Source organism: Cupressus sempervirens, chromosome 4, assembly GCF_028749045.1.
Source record: "Cupressus sempervirens isolate cs-2001-9-10 chromosome 4, ASM2874904v1, whole genome shotgun sequence".
Lineage (NCBI taxonomy): Eukaryota > Viridiplantae > Streptophyta > Pinopsida > Cupressales > Cupressaceae > Cupressus > Cupressus sempervirens.
The window spans coordinates 491,612,087-491,635,270 of record NC_143121.1 but is presented as its reverse complement, the minus strand read 5'-3'; the positions used below and the strand labels follow the sequence as shown (position 1 = coordinate 491,635,270).

General features: G+C 35.6%; 1 protein-coding gene across 1 annotated transcript in view; it reads left to right on the top strand.

Moving 5' to 3' along the window:
• LOC149562092 (Ypt/Rab-GAP domain of gyp1p superfamily protein) overlaps positions 1 to 23,184 on the top strand; it is a 153,329-nt gene that overhangs the window by 55,563 nt on the left and 74,582 nt on the right. The window lies entirely within an intron of this gene.

Genomic DNA, 23,184 nt, shown 5'->3' with positions numbered 1-23,184 from the left:
AGAAACAACATCATGCACATTCTTGCAAGGTCGACAGGGTCACTTTTGACGCGCAAGGTCGATCAGGTCACCCCTGATCATGCACTTCGGCCTTGACAGATCGACGAACGATTTTGGGTTTTGTCCGTTTCCCAGTTGTTGGCCTAGGTAGCACGATTCAACCCTTCCGGAGGTCGTTTGACAAACATTTTCAGGTTTGTATTTCACAAGGTATATCATCTTCCTCTTTTCTATTTCAATATACTTCATCATCTCATCATTTCTTTATATTTCAACTTTATATTGCATATTTACTTGTTTAAACCCTCTTAAGGTGGAGGTGAGGCAAATACATTAGGTTGCATATTGATACTTTTCCTTATTACTGAGTAATTGGTAAAATACTTGCTTGTAATTAACAACGACCAAGAGATCATTATATACAAAAGAATGGAACGATGTTTCCTTGGGAAACGATCATAAAGAATAGAAACATTCTATTCTAGCTGAAAGAAAGCTAAAAAAGCTAACAAATAATACATCTAACTAAATATTAGGAAAATTCTAATATTTACAATAAATTATAAATAGATTACCATTAACTAATAATAGACATTTATCTATTATCGTAATACCTCCCTTAATGGTTTATCTATCTAAAACACCAAGCTGTCCTCGGAATTTGACAAACTTATCAGGACTAAGAGGCTTGGTGAAAATGTCTGTAGTCTGATTTGTGGTAGGAAGATATTTGCAAGTCTATTGTTCCTTCTTCAACTAGCTGTTGTATGTAGTGAGAGTGAACATCCACATGCTTGGTTCGTTCATGGAAGATTGGATTTTGGTCTAACTTGATAATGCCGTCGTGATCAACAAACAAAGCAGTCGGTCCTATTGGTGACATCTGCATATCCCCAAGCCTCTGACGAAGCCAAACCCTTCACATCTTGCCTTAACAGTCCCTTTGTATTCGGCCTTTGTAGAGGAGAGAGAAACTGCCTGTTGCTTATTACTGGTCCATGTGACGACACCAAATCCCAAACTGAACACATATCCAAAAGTTGACTTTTTATTGTCAACAGAGCTTGCCCAATTTGAATATGTGAACCCACTGAGTCTAGGATTAGAACTGCGAGAGTAAAGAAGTCCATACTCTGAAGTGCCCTTCACGTAACGAAGCACACGCTTTGCTGCCATCCAATGATCAGCCTTGGGAGTTGTCATAAAGCGTGAGATGTAGCTCACTGCAAAGTTGATGTCAGGCCTAGTAGCAGAGAGGTAGAAGAGTTTGCCTACTAATTGCCTATATGTAGTATCATCAATGAGAGGAGAATCAGACTTGGCTGATAACTTGCGACCTTTCTCCATGGGTGTAGATGCAGGCTTGCAATCCTGCATACAGAATTTGTCTAATAGAGCCATGTCATATTTGGACTAAGTGATGAATATACTAGAAGACTGTTGCCAAACCTCAACACTGAGGCAATAATGCATGAGCCCAAGGTCAGTCATATCAAAAGACTGGCATAAATTGTGTTTGATTCCCTGAATCAAAAATGCCGAACGGCCAGTGATGATCAAATCATCCACATAAATAACTACAAGGATGATGTCACTGTCAATAGTCTTGATGTACAAATTTGAGTATAAAGAACTCCTCTTGAAGCCTTGATTACTAAGGTACTTATCAATTTTTATGTACCATGCCCAAGGGGCCTGCTTCAAGCCATAGAGAGCTTTTACCAATTTGAGAACCTAATGGTCTTTACTAGCAACCTTGAAACCAGGAGGCTGCATCATGTAGACCTCTTCATGGAGATCACCATTCAGGATCTGCAATGGCTAGGACTAATCTGATGGTGCTCATCTTTGTAGTACGAGCAAAGGTCTCCTCATAATCAATGCCCTGATGCTGAGAAAAGCCCTTCGCAACTAAACGAGCTTTGTACTTATCCAAAGTACCATCCGATTTGTATTTGATTTTGTAAACACACTTGCAACCAATGGGTTTCTTCCTTGGTGGAAGATCAAAAAGGACCCAGGTGTTCAAATGTCATGGCCTGTTCCCACTCTGGAATTCCTTTGGCCTCAGAGTATGTTTGATGTTCAAACACACTATGAATGTTGGCCATCAGAGCAAATTAATTGACTTTGTAGGTTTGCTCTTTTTCCGAGCAGTTCTCCCATAAATGAGCTCATCATCATGAAGATCAACGAGTGTCTTAGCCCACCACTTAGGCCAAAGAGGAGCATGACCAACATTAGTATTAGGAGATGTGTTGTGATAAGGTTCCTCATTAGAAGAATATGGATCGAACTCAAGTGAAGCATCTACAAATCGAGGTGATCCTGCAAGAGAAGTTGGAGGTGTTTGCATAGGGATCATTGGTATAACTGGAGCTGCAGGAGCTATTGGAGCCCTCCCATCAGGTGGACCTAATGGAAGCCAAACTCCCAAATCATGAGCCTTCATAGGTTGGTTTGCTGGATTAGGAACAAAAGAAGCAAGCATGAATGGTCCTTGCTGCTCATCAAAGACTGCATCACGACTATACAGGAGATGAGATGTCTCAGTGTTGATCAAGCGGTAGGCTTTGTGAAGATTACTGTATCCAACAAGCATGGGTTTCTGACAATTGGCATCCAACTTAGCGCGTGACGCATCAGGGATCCAAAAAAAAGCAAGAGAGCCAAAAACCTTCAAGTGACTGATTCTGGGCTTGCAACCTGACTAGGCCTCTTCCAGAGTTTTACCTTTGACTACCATTGTGGGTGACTAGTTCAATAGATAAACTACAATGTTGACTGCTTCTACCCATAACTTCTTCGAAACATGCCTGTGTTCGAGCATGGATCGAGCCATCTCGGTGATTGTTCTGTTTCGTTGTTCAACTACACTATTCAGTTGTGGTGGGTGGTTAATTGGTGTTTGATGCCATGAGTATGCAAGAAGCTAGAGAAATCATTAGAAAAAAAATCCCCCCATTGTTTGATCTAAGAGTAATAAAAGATTTTCTAGACTCTTTTTCAACTAAAGGTTTAAACTTCTGAAATACAAGAAATGCATTTGATTTCTTTTTAAGGAAATACACATACATTTTTCTATTGAAATCGTCAACAAACAACAAAAAATACCTGGACTCAAGAATAGGAGTGGCCATAGGGTTGTAGATATCGGCACGAACAAACTGAAGTACCTGAGAAGCTCGCCATTATTGCCACTTGTGAAAGGTGTGTGATGTTGCTTCCCAGCCTCACATGCATCACAAACTCCATGCTGCTAAGTCTGAATCTCTGGCAATCCAAGGACAAGCTCATCCTGAGCAAGTTGAGAGAGATAATGAACATTTAAGTGCCCATATCGCTTATGCCAAAGTGTGCTAACAGAAGACCGCCAAGCAGCCATGCTTAAGTCTCGAGAATCACTAGAATCAGTAAGTCGGAAAAGACCATGATCCTCAAGATCCATTGCAACAGTAGACTGAGTCGCCCGATCAGTAATGGAACATTGATGTGAACTAAGGGTGACATCCAAGTGTGGAGAATGTTGTAGTAACTAATTGACTGAGAGTAGATTTAGCAAAATCTTTCGAACTTAGTACATATTGAGGAAAATGAGATTCCTCCTAGCAGACTGAATTTGAAGGTTGCCTTTGTTGACAACGACTCTTTTTCTGACACCAAAAATAACATCTACTAAGGTTGGTAGTCAGTAAACTAGTCTTTGCAGTGAGTGAAATGGCGAGAGACACTTGAATCAATGTACCGGGTAGACGACTTCACATGATCTGCAGGTCTTTTAGCCATGAAGGCGTAAAAGGTAGATTCCGTCTTCTCAGTGTGCTCTGCACTGTTTGCTTTGGGCTATGAACCTGATTGCTTAGATTGGGCAGCTAAGCGTTTCTGAAATTCAACCTTTATGTGACCAAACTTGTGGCAATAGTTGCATTGAATGTACTTCTTCCGGGAGGCATCTGAAGCTGGAGCAAAAGACTTTTGTTGAGACGACTAATGAAACTTGCCTTTATTGTTCTGAAAGGATTTCGCAACAAAGATTTTCTCTGTGGAGGTGGTGCTGGAACTGCTACTAAACTATTGTTTCCATCGATCTTGCTGAAGCAGAAGTGTGCAGAGATCAGTGAACTTTTGATCAACACCAGAAGATGTGATGTTGAGAGTCTCGATAAAATGCTCATAGGCCTTTGGTAATCTCCGAAGAGATCAATGTCCTCTTCCTCTCCATCTTGAGACCGATGGCAAGCAACTGATCACAAATTTCCTGAATCCTATTCAGGTGCTTGTGGAGCTCGGTGCACTCATCCATGATAGTAGAAAACAAAGTGTTATTCAAAAAGAAAGCTCTTCTTTTGTTAGAAGTCTCATGAAGACCTTTGAGATGTGCCCATATCTCGATAGCTGTCTTGTCGGATGGAATCTGAGAGAGCTGATCATCAGCCATAGATAGTTTGAGAAGCATCACCGTGTCTTGATTATTCAACCTAAGTATTTGATTAGTACCAGGAGCAGTCAGACATTTCGTAACACCCAGAACAATTTGATTGGTATTCTGATATTCAAAAATTTCTATGATCTGCTACTTCCAAGTGCCATAATTTCGACCATTGAATTTTGAGTTATGCTCAAGTTGAATGTTTGTCAGAGATGCCATGGCATGTTTTTCAATGAGAAGACTTGAAAATCTCAGGCACATTCTTTGAGGTAAAATAACAAAAGACTCAAAAGAGAGCTTGAAAAACCCAAAAAGGAAAAGTTGTTGGATTTTGGATCCGCTAGCTTGAAAATCGAGGCACATAGAAAAAATGGACGACAACCCAATTGAGCTCTTGAAAATCCCACGAAGAATTTGGAATCAAAAAAATTTTCCAAGCTCAAAAATTAGGGTTTCGAAGAAAACCCTAGGTAGCAGCTATGAAAGGTCGAAGTTGTAGAAAAATGGAGTTTGGAAGCTAAAAAATGTCGATTTGTGGTAGCAAGTAGCAAATCTCTAGTCGTTTTCGGCTTTGGAGAGCAAAAACAACATCAAAGATGGTGTCTGAAGTGTGCGTATTGGATCAAACGACGGTCAAAAAATGTGACAGACTGCTCTACTTGGACATGAGCTCTGTGATCATGCCATGAGCAGAGATCGATGCGGGCGTGGAGGCACCAGTAGCTCAGGCGTGATTTGTTTGCAAGATGAATGGCTATAAAAACGACAAAAAATGTCACCAGTATGCAAGCAAAAAAATGTGACCAGAGCAAAATGGTTGTATTTATATAGTCGTGCGACCAAACCAGAGATCAAACTAGAGATCATAAAACGCGATTTCTGAGGACGCGATTTGCACAGAGGAATTTCTCCTCAAACCCTAGCTCGCGATTTGCAGATTTTGTTCCTCCAAAGAAAGCTTAGCCAAAAATAAACAAAATTGTGAAGCAAGTATGTGAGGAAAAACTTATTTCGAAAATAATGATCTTTGAATTTCAATTAAGAAATTATTATTTTTGAAAAATTTAACCATTGTCTGATACCATATTACGAAGTAATTGGAAAAATACTTGCTTGTTATTAACAGAGACCAAGAGGTCATTATATACAAAAGAATAGAATGATGTTTCCTTAGGAAATGATCGTAAAGTATAGAAACATTCTATTCTAGTTGTAAGAAAGTTAAAAGAGCTAACAGATAGCTACAACTATTCTAATATTTACAATAGATTACAAATAGATTACCATTAACTAATAATAGACGTTTATCTATTATCGTAATATTCCTTTTGTATCAATAAAATCTAATCAAAGGGGTGTTGTTGTTCCCCCTTTTAAATGAGTTAATTTAGTTGATTCCATTTTACCCTTGCACATTAAGGTGAACCTTGCCTACGTGGATCTCCTGTTTGATTTTGGAGTTCAATTTCTTCTTGGTGTATCTGGATTTACTTGCTTGCATTAGTGGCATGCAGATTTCCTTTTTGCATTGTTTATAGATTGCATTTCATATATTTTGCATTTTGAAAAAACAAAAAAAAAAAATTTGCATTTAGTGTCTTTCATTGTCCTTGCATTTCTTTCAATGGGATTCTTGTCTAGTAATAACATATGAAGCCCGGCAACTCTAAGTAAATAAAAAACAATAAAAAAGTTTAAAGGTGTGATTTAGATTATAGCTATGATTATAATAAAATGTTATTTTAATTGAGGTGCAAATTGTTTGGAAGAGTCATAACTCTTATTTGATTAACAGGATATAAATAGGAGAAGATATTGATAAAAGAAGATATATATTTGAAAATAAGCAATTAGAAGAACATTTGTATAGAGGGATAAGGAGCTAAAATATGACTTTGTAATATATTCTAATATTATATTTCAATTATTTATAAGGAAAACTATTTCAAATAGATCACCCGTTGAGCCCATGTAAAAGTAGAGTGAGCTCAAGACTGAGTCGATAGGGGTTTAATCAAATAAGCTTCGGTTTCTTGTGTAGTACAAGAAATACTAGCAAAAAAGAAAGATGGATAGAGGATCTGTACAGTTCAAAGCAATAAACAAAATCATAAAAAAGTATACATTTTCATTTCCAATTATTGATGGCTTGCTCAAGCAGAGAACTGTATTTTCCCTTAAATTCATTTTTAAGCAAAAAAGAATCTTATATCATCAAATTCAAATGCAAGAAGTGATGAATGGAAGACAGACATTGAGGAAAAATGAGAAATTCTATGAATGGTTGAACATGCCACTAAAACTAACTAATCATCCTGTTCCATTCATAAGGTCAGTGAACAAACAGTTATAAACATATTTGGGTAAGATTATGCATCTCATTAATATTGTAAAACCTGGAAATGTTTTGTATCTTGAGTGACCATTTGAATCAAATTCATCATTTGGTGAGCCAAACTTGAACCCTTGTCATGATCATCAATGTTGTTTTTCTCATCATAGTCAACGTCGTTAGAGTGCCAACATAAAATGCTTTCCAACAATATTTAAGAGGCAAGGATTGGAGCCCAAACGAAGGAGAAAAGGTAAAAAGGTTCTAGCCGTAAAAAGATGTTTGCCAATGGAGGGGTGCCCACCTCAATGTAGCAAACCAAGTTTCACTGAAAAACTGAAAGAAAAGGCACACACTAATGCTAGTGTAAGAAGTGTGCTTCTCATAAGAGGAACACAAAGTCCACAGTGAAGAAGGTTGCAAACGAGAATAAAAAAGAAAAGGCCAAGCAAGAATAAAATAAAAAATGATCTTATATACCCACTTTTGGTCATTATCTTTATTCATTTCATGCTTGCATTCACAAGAATTTCTCTTCATTTTATAGTTAATCAATTATTTCTCTTTGTAAAGTTGCCAGCATTCATGGTTTCTTTGTGTGTTCAGTTTTCATAATATGATGAATGGGAGTTTTATACAATGTGGGTGAAGGCTTAGGGGCTGTGTCACCGGATGATGACCAAGGAATTGCTTCTCAGTGCACACCAACAAAAGGAAAGGCTTTCAATTCAGGAAAGCTACCATTTCATTAGGATTTTCCTACTGTATGTCCAAAGAAAAGAGGCAGTTGTACAGTTGCTACAATGACTGCATAGCTAATACAATGAGCAATGGTCATATAGACTTCTGCATTGGTTGGATGGTTGTTACTACACAGCTACTAAATTAAAATAAATTAACAATAGAGGAACAAATTTGCTTTTATGTTTGTAAAACATTATTTCAACCACAAATAGACTAAATAAAATAAAATAAAAATAAGAATGGCTAATTTGTATATAATTATGTTGGAGGGAAACAAGAAGTTTTTTTGGGATAAGTAATTTACCAAGATGGTTTTCAAACATTATTTCAAGTTCTCTATGACTAATGAAAATGCTCCTTGAAGTGCAAAGTGAATATAGTGCTACAAGGATTCAGCAAATATTGAAGGATTTGCATGGAACTGCTGAAAAACATAAAGCTTTCTGCCTTACAAATTGGCTTGGATGAAAGTGAACCTTTACAAGACCTTTTACTAGATGGTAAAGATGTGAGAGATGAGTTGAAAGTGATTGAGTGGACAATTAGGTAATTGTCTTTGAGCTTTTTGTTATAATACTTCATAGTTACTTATACTAATGTTTACTTGACATTTCATGATTTGAGCACTAAGTTTTTATAACAAATTAGGTGGGAAATCAATATCACAGTAAAAGCAATGAGGATTCTATATTGTCCATGTTATGAGCTTTTCACACCATCGCCCCATTGCAGATGGATACTCCTTCTTTTCGCGTTGGCAGTAGGAGTATTGGTCTTACTTGGTAGCAATTCTCAAGTCTCCAGATGTAAGAGATGAATTTGTACAACTTTGGCTTGCTGCATAGTCAAGTCAGTCAAGGATATGAGCGAGAGCCCAGTCAAACTAGTCAAGGATATGAAATGAGTTGGAATCCTTGGAAAATCTTTGTTCTACTATCAACTTGTTTGGGAAAGTCAGGAAAAGGTGTGGAATATTATATTGATAAAGGTGTGTTAATTTCTAAAATTTGACTAAGTCTAGCAGTTTTTAGAATATCCCCAAATCTAAAATCTTTATTGTAACTCTATGAACCTGAAACCACTCTGTTAGAACCCCAATTGGTTCTAACTCTGAAACTCGATTGCATGGTTTCTACATTTCCTCACTTAGATTGCGATTTCATTTCATGTTAGTTGAATGGAATATACTTTTGATGCATCTTTTTTTATAAGTTTACCTTGCATGGTCGAATGGCATATTTATGAACTTTACTTCAATTATTGGTTGCACATTAATACACATCAATGAATAGTGTTAATGAAATGGTGATAGTTTGAACATCTTACATCTACCTTTGCAGATCACACTAGCTTGGTTTGATGTTGATGGCTAAACTAAGACTAGAATATTCATAAAGACATTCACAGTTTCTTGAGTCTTAAGAGTTAGATTAGAGTTTCTAAACCCTTTCCCTTTGCAGTTTGTTTGGTTGTAAGTATTTGAAGTAGTTGATGTCCATTGATTGAATAGTGTAAGTCATGTTGTGATAGCCAACACATCACATCATTATAACTAAGTGAAAATCCACAATAAGAAGAAACCTTGAGGTTGTCTCATTTGATCACACAATCCATATATTGTTTGGCATATAAGCATCTTTATTCAAGAGAGAGTTGGAGATTTGGTGTTTGTAATAGTCCCCTAGGATATTTGCTCTAGATTTTTCAACAATGTACTGCAGAAATTTAATCAAACATTTTGCATGCAATAGATTTCTTTTAAACCAACAGAAGACACTGAAGAAAAATATATCTGACTGACATAGAAATCTGAATCAGATATGAGGATAGATCATCACAATCCTATTTTCCATGTAGAAATGAAATACCTCTATCATGGATTTGTCCAATTGTGACCTCTGATGCAAATCTACAAAGAAGTGATTTGAGTTGTCATCCAATCTACCAAGAAATCACAAAGGTTTTTGTCCTCGAGTTTTAGAACTGAAAGTCGAAGCTTCCCTGAATTTCGCAGGAGAAAACAATAATCAAGCATAAACCAACCATGTTGAAAATAAGCTTCCCTATGTTCTGTAATAGCATATCCCTGTGACTTTGTTTTCCCTTTGTCTGTCTCTTGGAATTCCTTTTTACTCTTTATAATTCCCCTCTTTTAAATTAAAATGACTTCATTAATTTTCATTAAGCTCCATTAAAGTCATTTTAATACTTTATTAAGTTGTCATTTAATTTGATATGATTTGACTACTCTAAAACTTAATTATTTGACCTATTTCTAATGTCCAGCACATTAGAAACCCAATTTGACCCATATTTGTCCACGGTAGACCAATCAAACAAGTCTCACATCTTCATATGGATGTTCCAATAATTTGTGTTGGACCAAAGTGAGCTTTGACGGATGCAAAGCCAAATTTAGATACCTCCAATCTGACTGGTCTACTTTCAATAAATATAATTCTAATTCTTCCAACTTAGACAGAACACCATCCAGAAATTTCATCGACTCTAACTGCAATCCAATCACATAGAACCTATTCCCTATTTCTTTTTTTTGACAAACCCCTAAGTTGTTCGCCAATACACTTATCATTCAATTCTTTTTGAGAAAAGAACACTTTCCTGATCTGCCATTGTCTTCATTTTTTTTGCCCCCAACACACTTCCACTGTAAGATGCTACCATCAGAAAGAACTATCAAAAAGACAGAGCAGCAGCTACACAATCTAAAGAACAGGGTCAGGAAGATAGTATACCTCCAGCAGATTCAGTACATTGGAGTAATGTGACTATCCAGAAAAAGACTAAGAAAAGAATACAAAAATACACAAATTTTGTCAGACTCCTGACAATGGGAAAGACCTCTTTGAAGACAGTGACAATGAGGAACAGCAGATATCTAAGAAAAGGAATGAATCGAAGGAATATATAATACCGATGGAGATCGACACCTACATTAAGACAATAAATCAAGAAGATCAAAACAACTGTGAAGAAACAAGGAATGAAGATGATAGACATTATGGAAACTGTCAGATATGGGAAGAATTTGGGGTTCTAAATGAATTAGAACAAAACAGTAAAGAAAAAGAGATAGAACAACAGTTTGAAGAAATCAAGGATCAAGATATTGAGGCAATGGAAATAGAAGAACCGATATTTAAGAAGTAGTAGAAGAGGAGGAAGAGGTGAAAGAAGATCTAAACTCATATAGTATCAACAATGCACAATAGTATATGGAGAATCTAGGTATATCTATCAACCAGGAAGGCTTCCAAACTCCAAAGCGTGGAAGGAAATCACTCAAGGAATTGAGAATTGTGGATGGGCAAGCAAAGGAAGAGAAAAAGATTAACGAAATTTTAAAAGCAGGGAAGGGGGAGAGCCTTCCCATAGAACAATGAGGATTATAACTTGGAATGCTAGGGGATTCAATGCCCCTAGCAAAAAATGCTCATTAAAACATAATCTCAATTTATTTGAATCAAATATTATATTAATTCAAGAAACTAAGTTGCATAAAGAAGAAGGTGATAGATTAGAAAGGAAATTGGGTAATTGAAAAGCAACATTTGTAGAATCTAATGGGGCATCAGGAGGTATAGGTTTCATTTGGAATCCTAGGAAACTACTGCTCAATATAATGGTCATGTACAACAATTGGATGGGATACAAGAGTAAAAAGTTTCAGACATAATCTTCAAATTACTCTGGTTAATGTTTATGGGTCTTGTTGGTTATCAAAACTGTTGATTAGAATCCTACGAGCCTTGCCTGCTTAATGCTGGAATATCTAATCGGTTGTGGCCAACTTGACAGGATCAATCAATTTGATCTAGATCCTTTGCGCTTTTGGTTTTGCAAAATCAAGACTTGTTCACTTGATCCTGGACAACAAACTTGAATCCAAGACATTTATAGTAGATAAATTCAATGCAAAGACAACTTCCCTAAATGGCAAGATTTCAAGAAAATTTCTGGATTGCGAATGACGAGTATTAATCTTCGAATTATGATTACTTTAGTAAGTTTGGGAATGCTGAAATAAGATTAAAAATGAATTACTAAAACAAATAAATATTAAACCCTTAACAAAAAAAGACTAGAATATTGCTAGCAAAAAGATTGAGAAATATGAGTAAGTTAATAATGATCAGTGCTGAAATTTAAAAGGGCGATAGAGTCAAAGCTATATGTTTTCACATACAACTTTATGATATTATGAATATTAAATCTATGAACAATTCAATTATCAGGATGCGTCAAATTATTTCATTTTATGTGTATTTAAATCAGTCTATAATGTTTTAACCTTTAAAGGGACAAAATAGATACAAATAAGGAAACAATTACAATATTCAACAATATTTGTATTTGTCAGGTTTAAACAGCAACAAATAATTTGATCCACTTATCCCAATAATAAATTATTAATAGAAAACTAAAATGATCACAAAGGACGAACGATATAATAATTATACTCTAAAGCAAACAAAAATCTTCCTGATTATATTGTGGAGAAGTTCGTGTTGAGGACACTCAAATGTAGATGCTCCACTTAGCAGAATTATATTTCACACAATATCGCAATGTATGCTCAATATTTCAACATCCAAGAGCTTGGTTCAAAATTCAATCTTCTCATGTAAGGAATTTTAATAACATATATGCTTCAGGAATGCAGAGAATATTTTGGAATAAAAATGAATGGTAAGTTGTTTGATTTTCTCGTCATATACTTATAGAGGGCTGGAGGGTGTCGGTCACCTTCCCAAACATTGCACCCTTTCATGAATAAAACTAACCAATGTATGTTAATAAAACCTTTAAACAAAATAGTCATTGGTTATAATTCTTATGATAACTTTAGTATATATATTAGCCTGATCCCATTCGATAGCATATCTTCAGGGGAAAAGCCGTGTAATGCGCCGAGAAACATTTCGATAATATGCGAGAAAGCTGCCATGATCACGTAGCACAATCGTCCTCAATTCTTCTACATGCATTGGTTTTCATGACTCCCACATATCTTCTGTGGCGTTAAAACACTAGGCAAACCCAGGACGAAGATCCCTCTAGCAAAGCATGTACAGATTCCCAAATATATCAAACTCTCGCATATTCCTTCTAGATCGGTGCTACCTTCTCTCCAAACTATACTTGAAAATCTCCGCTTGTAATGCTTTTCCAGTTTTTTGACAGTTCCTTCATCCATCGGCCGGGTGTTTGAATGTCAAACATCCCATGATTTCTATATTTTCTTCTACGTATTTGTACTGGAAATTCCACACTCTATGGTTTGAGCGATTTGCATAAGCTTTTCTTCTACGTGCCTACCTGCAACAAAATCAAAGGAAAAAAAAATGAAAAATGTTAGAAATAGCACAAGATGCAAATCAATGATCTAAAAACTTCTTGTGGATTCCTGTATATTCCAGTGATCAAATTGGGTGCAATTGCTCCCTCTCTTCATCGCTTCTCATCACAAAAAGGACATGGCAAAGATTTCTGGTGCACGAGCATACTTTATAATCTCCAATCTGAACATACACTCTCATGCTCCAGAAATTATCTGATCTGTATTGTCGTCAATCTTCACATATTTCTGAAAACATGAAGGTTTATTTTATACAGTTTTTGATTATATGCTTGGTCCTAGCATGGCTCTGCTTCACGACGTGGAGGTATGCTGAACCAGTAGGATTTTACTTGAAGGTATTGACCGGTCTCCAATTGTAATCACTGTGAAAACATTATCATTCTTGTTCTCCATACCTGCACAGGCTCATTCCTAGACTCTTTTGGGACTGTTTCAGACAGATTATAGAATATGCTAGGCATTTTCGCTTAATCATCTTGATGTAACAGGTCTCTGTTGGTATACTTAGTCCCTGATGCGATTGCTAACCTCCTTAATGTTAAATCAGTAAATGCCATCATCAGTAACAGACAAAATAATCTCTTGTTGGATTTGTTTACAAGATCTTTCTAGATCTGCCAAAGGATTCCTTTTTATTGAATTCTGTCTCAAACTCTTGGCAACATACTGCCATCATTTTTTCAGATGATTGCAATTGTCATACCAATCCCATGGATATTTTCTATTAGACATTGGGGGCCTTCTTTTCTGATTCATTCTGCCCATATAACTCCTGTACCTCTTATTAGGGCAGCCAAGTATGTTACTTTGTCTTAAGATGCATCTGTTAGATTCAGTGCTAACCCTTTCTTTTACAGAAAACATATAATCTGAATAATTTCAATACTGTACAGATTTATTCGTCTTAAGATGATTGCATTCAAAGGCTTCCCCTTCTAAAATCTTCAATATCTGAACTCTCTTGATGCCCACTTCTGAGACTTACTGCACTCTTTAAACTAGAATGGAGACTCAGGAATTTTGGCTCCATCAAGCCTACTCAAACAGCAGACAAGAAAAGAGTATGGGATGAGATTAGTACATTCATGGAAGCAAACCCTATAGACAACTTTATTATTGGAGGTGATTTTAATGCAATCCTAAATTTGGAGGAAAAGTATGGGGGTTAACAGGTGGTATCGCAAGCAGTTATAGATTTCCGAATTGGGTGGAAATAAACAGTTTATTGGATATGTCATCTAGCAACGGTATCTACACTTGGAAGAACAAAAGAAAAGGATTCAGTTACATAACAGAAAAAATTAGTAGGTTCTTCTTCAAAGGAGATTTAAGCAATATAGATTTGGTACTTTAGTCATTGATTATGCCACATGCAGGATCAGATCATTATCCAGTTAGGATAGAACGAGTTGAACTTGTAAAACTGTCTAGGAATCCATTCAAATGTGAAAAAATGTGGTTTTTAGACTGCAAATTCATAGATAATATTAAACAATGGTGCAAGAAGGAAACTTTAAAGGATCTAAAATGTACTTTTTTGTCTCCAAACTAAAAATGCTTAAAGAATTTTTTAAAAAATGGAATAAAACACACTTTAACAACATATTTAAAGAAAAATTAAACAACGAAGAAGAACTTAAGTAATTGAGCAAAGAAGTCATACAAAAAGGTATGGATAACGAAAAATATAATAAAGAAAAAGAATTATTAGCAAAACAGGAAGACATATTAGCAAAAGAAGAAGTGTTTTTTAGGCAAAAGTCATTTTATCTGGATGTGGGAGATTTGGAAAGAACAAAATAGGCAGATATTTAGTGACATTGAGCTTAGAACTGCCTCACTACTAAATAAAGTATAAGCAAGCATAATAGAAGTCATGAATAGTTATCTAAGAAGATCAACTAAAGAAGAAGGAACTTTTAATGAATGGGATGCCTTAATGAAAAAGAATTGGGTCAACCTTATCAATCCTCCATTAGTCTATCATAAGAAAAACCAAAAAGCAAGGGAAGAATGTAGATGGGAACCACCACCATATGGGTGGATGAAATTAAACTTTGATGGAGCATCACGAGGAAACTTGGGATGGTAGGCATAGGATGTATTAGACGTTCCGATTCTGGAAATTGGATTATCAAGAGAGCCAAACCATTAGGAATTGCAACCAGCAATATGGCAGAACTAGAAGCTCTACAGGAAGGACTGAAATTGAGCCTTCAATTGGGAATAAGGAGACTAATTATAGAAGGGGATTTGCAGATTATCCTTAATGCTCTAAGAAATAGAAAAACTCCTAATGGGATTATGAACCAAAGCTAGAGAATGCTCTTAGCGTTGTTGATAAATTTGAAGAAATTAGAGTACAACACATATATCAGGAAGGAAACATAGAAGCAGATCTTCTAGTAAACAAAGGTGTAGAAGGAGAGGACATTATTACTCAAGCTTCAGATAATCATCTATGACATAAATTTTACCCGACCCCAAGATTCTTCTTCTGATTAAATTTTAGACATTTGTCATCTTTTTATTACACTATTTGGGTTATATATAATGCTTCTTCCGGTTTATTTTTTAGCCTCTTAGGTTAATGAGGCAATTTGTTCCCTCTTTTATAAGTGTAAGCATTATCGAGATCATTTTAAACTCTAACAAATTGTAGTAATATAAACATTACAAATCGCATTAATAGGTAAGATTACAATTTCGATCGGACCTAGCAATTATGAACTATACTTTTAATGAAATTCATGATTTATAATGATGATCAGTAGGTGACGTATTGTATCATGCTCTTCTAGATCCTTCTAGGGCCCCCAAGTTGAGTATTTTATATTCGGCTCTGGGTTAATCTCTATCATTTTCGACGAGTGCTTCTAGGTGTTTTGTGTCTTAGGGTGAGAATGAATTTTGCCATCTATCTGTATCATTCTCTGGAGGTATGCATGATGGCATTTAGGGGAAACTTCAAACCCAAGAGGTGGAATAGGTTATTGAATATTGTAGATGATATGACTAGGGTTGCCATCAGTCGGGTTCTGGGAGAGAGGGTTTTTAACTACAATTTCACTTGGAGGACTAACAACAATGTCTTAGGCTCCTTTATCGAGTGTTTGGTGAGGACCAACGTAGGAAAATGGGAAACTATTCGGTTATGCCAAAATATTTTCGATCCAATTTGGTTGGAGGGTTTATAGCATGCGGTCCTTTGCATTGACGAAGAACTTAGGATTCCCCTTCCTGAAGTCTATATGTCATGTTCCCCTGGGGGTCTGGAACTTGTCAAAGTAGCAAGGCGGCCTATAATGATTATTCGGGACAACATTCAGTTCTATTAGGAATGGCCTAAGATGGAAGGTAGCATCAACTTTCTGCTTCGCTAGAGAGGTGCAATGGAAGACTTAGACAAGAATTGGCTCTTGCATTATCTTCGAACTTTTGAAGCCTACATAGAGGAAATGATTGTTTTTGATGATATCAACCTTCTGGAATTTAGTTTGCCAAATTTGTTCAAATCCAACAAGGACAAAACGACATTTGTCTTTCTGCCAAGTTTGAGGGCAAAAGATTTGGAAGAAGCGACAGACATCATCATAGTCACATGGAAATCTAGTGAGGAAGTCTAATGGCGGGTCTCTTTTGGTTGGGGGTTTGTCTGGGTATCGTGGCCTGTTTTGCTGTCTTTTTTGGTTATTGTTTGTTATTTTAGCGATCTTCGTCATATCAGCTTTTTGCTCCGTTTTGCCTTATTGTCGTTGGTCTAGCCCTTGTTAGAGGGCATTGTTTTGATTGGCCTCCGTAACCTTCCCTTCATAGCTGTTGGTTTGTTTTGTATGCTACCGGTCTGGTTTTGTCCCGATTATGTATATAAATATACAAAAGATGTATATAATATAAGATACTCCTTTTTGGCATTCTTACGATCTGAGCTTCTTGGTTAATCAGAATAGACTCTTTGATAGTTGAGATCATCGATTAAGTGTTTAATTTTCTTGTTGTTGATAAGTTTAAGGGTTTATCTTCAGTATAATATTAATCATTTGGTTTTGTTGTTCAAAAGCAGTAAGGACTATAGTATTCCCTAGTTGTTTCAGATTGGATTAAATTGTCTATTACCAAAGACGAGCAATGGTGTTAACAAAAGGGATTAGGTATTGTAACATAAGATTAACTAAGAGTAAAAAGTACTAACACCTAACGTGGATAAAGAAGTTGTCTTTTCACAGTATGATAGGAAGGTGCCTGATATTTGAAGCAATTTCAGCGAGAGATTGGGAGAGTTCACTCCTCTAAATGTTTTTTCAATTATTGTAATTAAAGTATTGGAACTTGAAGAAAAGGAAGGAATGCCATGCAGAGTATCTAAAAATATTTGGGTAAATTATATAAAATAGGAAAGGTTGAACAAAGAATTATTAGTATGCCCCTCTTAAGTATGTTTTTATATAGGACCTCAGTCCTGGGCAAGATTGGAGGTTTTCTTCTCCGTTCTTTCCTACTAGTGCCCGTTTGAACGGATAATTCTGTAATTATTTTTATGATATAATATAATGAAAGATGCTACCATTGTTTGCCAATAAATTTTCACCTTTTCCACAGACTGTAAATTTTTAAAACAGCTTGCTCGCAAGCCTACACTGAGTTTCCTATTCTGCTCTCTGAACTTTTAAATTTGAAATGCAAGTCTTGTTTGACTCTGAGTGCGTTTGTTTTGGAAGTTAAAAAAATTCTGTGTCAAAACTCATAAATATGAGATGACCAAACAGTGATACTACTCCAAAACAATTCAGACTTCTTTCATCTAATTAGCTTTGAGGTGATCTCGTCACAGTCAAATCTTTGAACCTCTTGCTATTTTGCATCGTTTACCAGGTCATTTAACAAACAATTGGCTTACAAGCTTAAATGCTTTGTTTCAGATTGGCAGCTAATGAAATGTGTGACTTAAAAGTAAATAAGGAAACTGAATGACATAGAATTTCTGCAAACTTTCAAAACGAATAGTGAAAATAAGAGAATACCATTTATCTATTTCTGGCCCTGAATGTTGTGTAATAGTGGGCAGAAAACATTAGTTCTATGTCCTCCAATATATATGAAATTCTCAGGATACAATGATAGTAAACAGCAGCAGTAAGTAAATAGCTTGAATCCGAATAACACTCAGAATCTCATTCCCCCACGTTAAGCATAATGTATATTGCTGAAGACTGTAGATTTCATGGCTAAATGTGACATTCCTGGGAAACCGTGAATAATGGAAGAATCTAATTGAATATTTCATCAAAATACTATCACTTATATAAGGTGGATTTCTGCCGTTCTGATCAGTGATGTGCGGCTACAGTTATGGCCTCTGAAAACATTCATTCAATTGCCCAACAGCCAGCTTACGGAAACGGTTACCTTTCTCCGGTCTGTATTATGTCTTTGGGCCTAACAAATTCCCACCAAGTACCCAAACTAGCACAGCATCATCACCATGAGTTATTTGCTGAGTCTTCCTCACATCTGCTAATCATACTCTGCTTCTCAGCATTTGATAGAGGGAATATTTTGCTTTCCAGTTCAATATTAATCTTTACAATACATTAGATGCAGCATATGGAAACCTCTATAATTCTCTGCTGAAATAATTACTCCCAACAGTGAATCAACAAAAGAGTTGTTGCAAAACATGGCGTTGAATGGTCTAATGGGGTGGTAACCCACTAGTCGACCAATCGAGGTTCCACCCATAGATCAACATCCTTTGTATCACCATGGCATGGTCTTGTAAAAATGTGTTACCAGTGTATGAGACTTAACATGTTGTGCTTGAATGCGTTACCTATATTGGGACTTAGCAAGTAGTTATTTGTTACCCAGATACAAGATTTAGCATATGTGTGTCTGTATGCATTACCCATAAATGAAATTTAGCATATGTGCTGGTGTGTGCAAAAGAGATAAATGAAGTAATAATATGTAGATTTAAGAATAACTTAGAAAGCATACCAAGCATCTAGGGCTAAAGTACTCTAAGCCATGCCCAGAATCCGTATTTGCTACCCCATGGTTATGAGCAGAAATTATGTACAAAGAGGGCATATATATGTCTCCCTCCTTATCATGTCTACATACTAGACATTTGAAGGAAGAGAAAGAGGATACCTACTTTACGCAACAAAGAGATCCTGAAAGCAACAATGCAGACTATATTCATAGCGAAGAACCTTAACTCTTACAATCTAAGAACATAGACAATCGTAAAAAGGATATATCACTTATGGAAAGAGGATCCTCAAAAGGGAGAAATCTTAATGACAAGACATCAACCTAAGAGGAGTGCTTGACCAAGATAACATCTCCAAGAGAAAAGAAGAACAAGAATGCCCATATTCAATGCCCAAGGTAGAGGTGGAATAGGGATCCTTAGATGAAGTATAACAATCTCCAAACAAGGGAAAGTGTATATAATAGACATGGCTTTTCTTGATAAAGAAAAGGTGATGACTTAGGACATGCACCTCTTGCAAAAGAGAGAACCCATAGCCAAAACAAAATTCTTCATAAAACAAGTTCCACTTAAGCTTGAGGAAAGTAGATCCTTAGAGAAAGAGATAAATAATATGCAAAGCTTCTTGCCCCCTAAGCATGAGACAATAAAAAGAGGTCTGTGGTGGATTATATAACAAAATCTTGAAAGATATAAGGATGAGTCATAAGCAGAAAGCAATAGCCATGCACAAAATGCATACACCCCATATCTAACAAGAAGTATTATAGAATAATGCTACGCCATAGGAAAAATGAAAGCAAAAAAACGTCATAAGATAACCAATTCTAAACAACATAAGATGCTAGAAAAGATATCACATATGAAGTAAACTATAGATGATCATTAAATGAGAAGCATTAAAATCCAAGGCATGAAAAGACATTTGCTAGGCAAAAACCATGGCTATGCATGTAACAAAGCAATACATACCCATAGATAAGATTGTTCCAAAAAAACAAAACAAATCTATAGAGAAATGAAATAAAGAGATAAAAGGGATACCACATTATGCCACCTTAGTTGTCACAAAAGGAACACCAAAGGGATAACAAATACTTGAGAGAAGAGAAAAAGAAAATCCAATATACACCCTAAAGATAGATTCTTTATAATAAAGATGCACTTACAAGGATAAGATTGCACTCAGGATGCTAGTCCCTATGAAGCACAATAAATTCATGCAACAGGGAACATCAAATTATGACAAAAATAAAAAAGTCATAAAGGATATTGGATGCATTGAAGAAGGTAAGGACACATTATGCCTCCCTAAGTGGTTTCAATTTATATTAGACATGTAATTTCAAGCAAACGTAGGAATGTAAGAAATGATGTCATCCTATAAAAGGAAAACAAGTCAACAAAGGGAGATAATGGATCCTATGATATAGAAAGAGAAAAATAATGCCCCCCCAAGTGAAGAGACAAGGGAAATGACTATTATGTTACTCACAACCCCCAAAGGACAAGCTAACAATGTCAGAAACCTTGGAGCAACCTAATAGCAACATCAAAGGCTCATCTATAGAAGTATATCAATGAAACACATAGAATGAGGTTAATCAATAGGAGCAAGCAACCATGAAATCATCCAAAGGTGCCTCAGGAGGAAGAGAGTAGTCCATTTCTGTATCTAAGGGTTCATCCCAAATATTAGAATCATCCAAAGATGAAAGAAAATGATCATGACTCAAAGAAGCTTCATAAGGAAGAGAATAGTCTACATTCCTATCCAAAGGCTCATGCCAAATAATAGCACCATCAAAAGTACAAATAATGAATCACTAAAGGTTGATCAACATCATCTTTTAAAAGATTGCCCTTTGAAGGGGAATGAGAATCAATGCAAGGAAAAACTAAATGCTCCTCATATGCATGAAATGGAACATCTTGATGTCTAAAAATAGGCCATAATAAGAAAACTAATAATATAAGCCTAAATGACCATTAACTATGGTTCTAAAAGAACAAGCTAAATTTACAAAGAACCTAGGATACTAAAAATAATCTAAGACCCTTCCTTAATGGTCATTCTATGAACTACCCTGCAAAAGACAATACACATCTTGTGGTCATAAACCCTTGAGAACATTCTATTGCTATTGAGACCTTTCTTGGATTTGCAAAATGTAAATGACCAAGAGTAGCTCCAAAAAACCAGAGAAGGTTGTCCACTTTTTCATAATGGTCAGCAACAAGAGACAAGAGCCTGCCACTAAGACTAGCACCAAGATGAGTCTTGCCACTAACCTTCCCAGAATTTGCAAAACTTCCAACTAGAAATCATAACAAAATATCCAACCTAGTGTTGGATAACAAATTATGCTTTGACTTTCAAACTATACGGCTTGAAAGTTTAAGTATAAACCTTTACACTAGTCTCTTTCTACTTAAATCCTGCAATTTTTTGTTTTGTTGATAATCAGAAGGCAAAATTTTTTGCTTATGTTTCCAACCATTCGATCCTAGGTTTTTGTGGGTTTGTTGATGCCAATAATTTTTGAAAGAAGCCTAAGCTACATGCATACACATGTTTAAGAAACTTCAAGTCTAGAAAAGCATAATGGTGGTTTGTTATTGCTTGTCCATTTGAAACTTTAAAAACTTGAATGAAATTGTATTATAAAAAAAAGAAAAAAAAAGAATTTTACAAACGCTAAAAAAACATTATCTCAAAAGCAAGTTGTCTAAATAAAATAGACCAAAATAAGAAAACTAACCGAGGATACTAAAAATAATCTAATACTCTCCCTTAATGGTCATTCTATGAATTGTCCCGCAGAAGACAATAGATGTCTTGTGGTCAGAAACCCTTGAGAAGATTTTGCTGCTACTGAGACCCTCCCTGGATATATAATGTTAATGACCAAGAGTAGCCTCGAAAAAATAGAGAAGGTTGTCCCCTTCTTTAGAATGGTCTACAATAAGAGACAAGAGCCTACGATTGACTTTTCCACTTAGATGAGTCTGTCACCAACTTGCTGAGAATCTGCAAAAACTTTTGAACCAAAATCATCACGAAATATCCAACGTGATGTTGAATAACATAATTGTCCTCGCTTAGAGTTAGAGATACACATTGAGAACATTTGTCTCGATTTAGGAAAAATCAACAAACCCTCCGAACTATTGCAAATGAGCATAGGGCCCCCAAACAAATTGCGTGATACCATGATTTGAAGTTTAGAAAGCATCTTTTTTCAAAAGTAAATGGTAAAAACACTAAAACAAGATTCCCTGACTCAAAATAACACAAGAACTTTGCGAGTTACAAAAACCACAAACGATTTTTAAGGAAAAAATCGACCAAAACCAAACGCGATTTTTGGGGATCAATCAAAAAACCAAACACAAAATTTCAGGCACAAATTAACATACAAAAAATTGCTTTTAAGGGGATAACGGTAAAACATTTGTAGACACCAAAGAGTCCGGCAAGGTCATACAAGAGCGAACTCTTAATTTTTGACATTTTTCTATTAAAAAACTCAATAGATAATTTTTTCATATGAAAACCCAACAAATAATTTGGAGGAAAAAATATTAAATCTCTCTAGAATTTTTTGTTTTGTTTCATAATCCCAGGCCTTGTTGAAAGAGAGTCGTACCTAGACCCACTATGAAAACTCGAAAGTATTGAAAATGGAATGAATGTATTAACCAATACACCTCATATAAATAGAGTTTTACAAATGCTAAAATAACGTTAACTAGAAAGCAAGTTGTCTAAGTAAAGTCAATGTCTAAAAATAGACCAGAACAAGAAAATTAATAATAAAGCCTAAATGACCATTAACTAATGTTCTAGAAGACCAAGCTAAATTTGGCAAGAACCTAGGATACTAAAAATAATCTAATACCAAGCAATCTTGAATGGATGTCTGCTTTTCTTCTTATCTAAGTTTTCTTAGTGGCATTTTTAACAGTCCTAGGAAATCTACTTCTAGTTTATAATTGCTTCCAAAGTTTTATATGAACAAAATATGTCATTTCTCACATTTGTGGGCTGCTGGATACCATCGTGATGGATTTTATTTTCCAAAGGTGCACTTAATTACAATAAGATGAGATCCTAGTCTCTGTCAAAAGTAGTTGCATAGATTTTTCCTAAGAGTACTTTGCTATACTTTGCTATCACTTAATTCCTTTGGCTATTTTGACGTGTACGGATTATTGTTTCTGCATTTTAAGATAGCTTTTCTTTTGTGAAGAGATAAGATGATTGTCAATAGTAACAGGGAATAAAAGACTTCTCA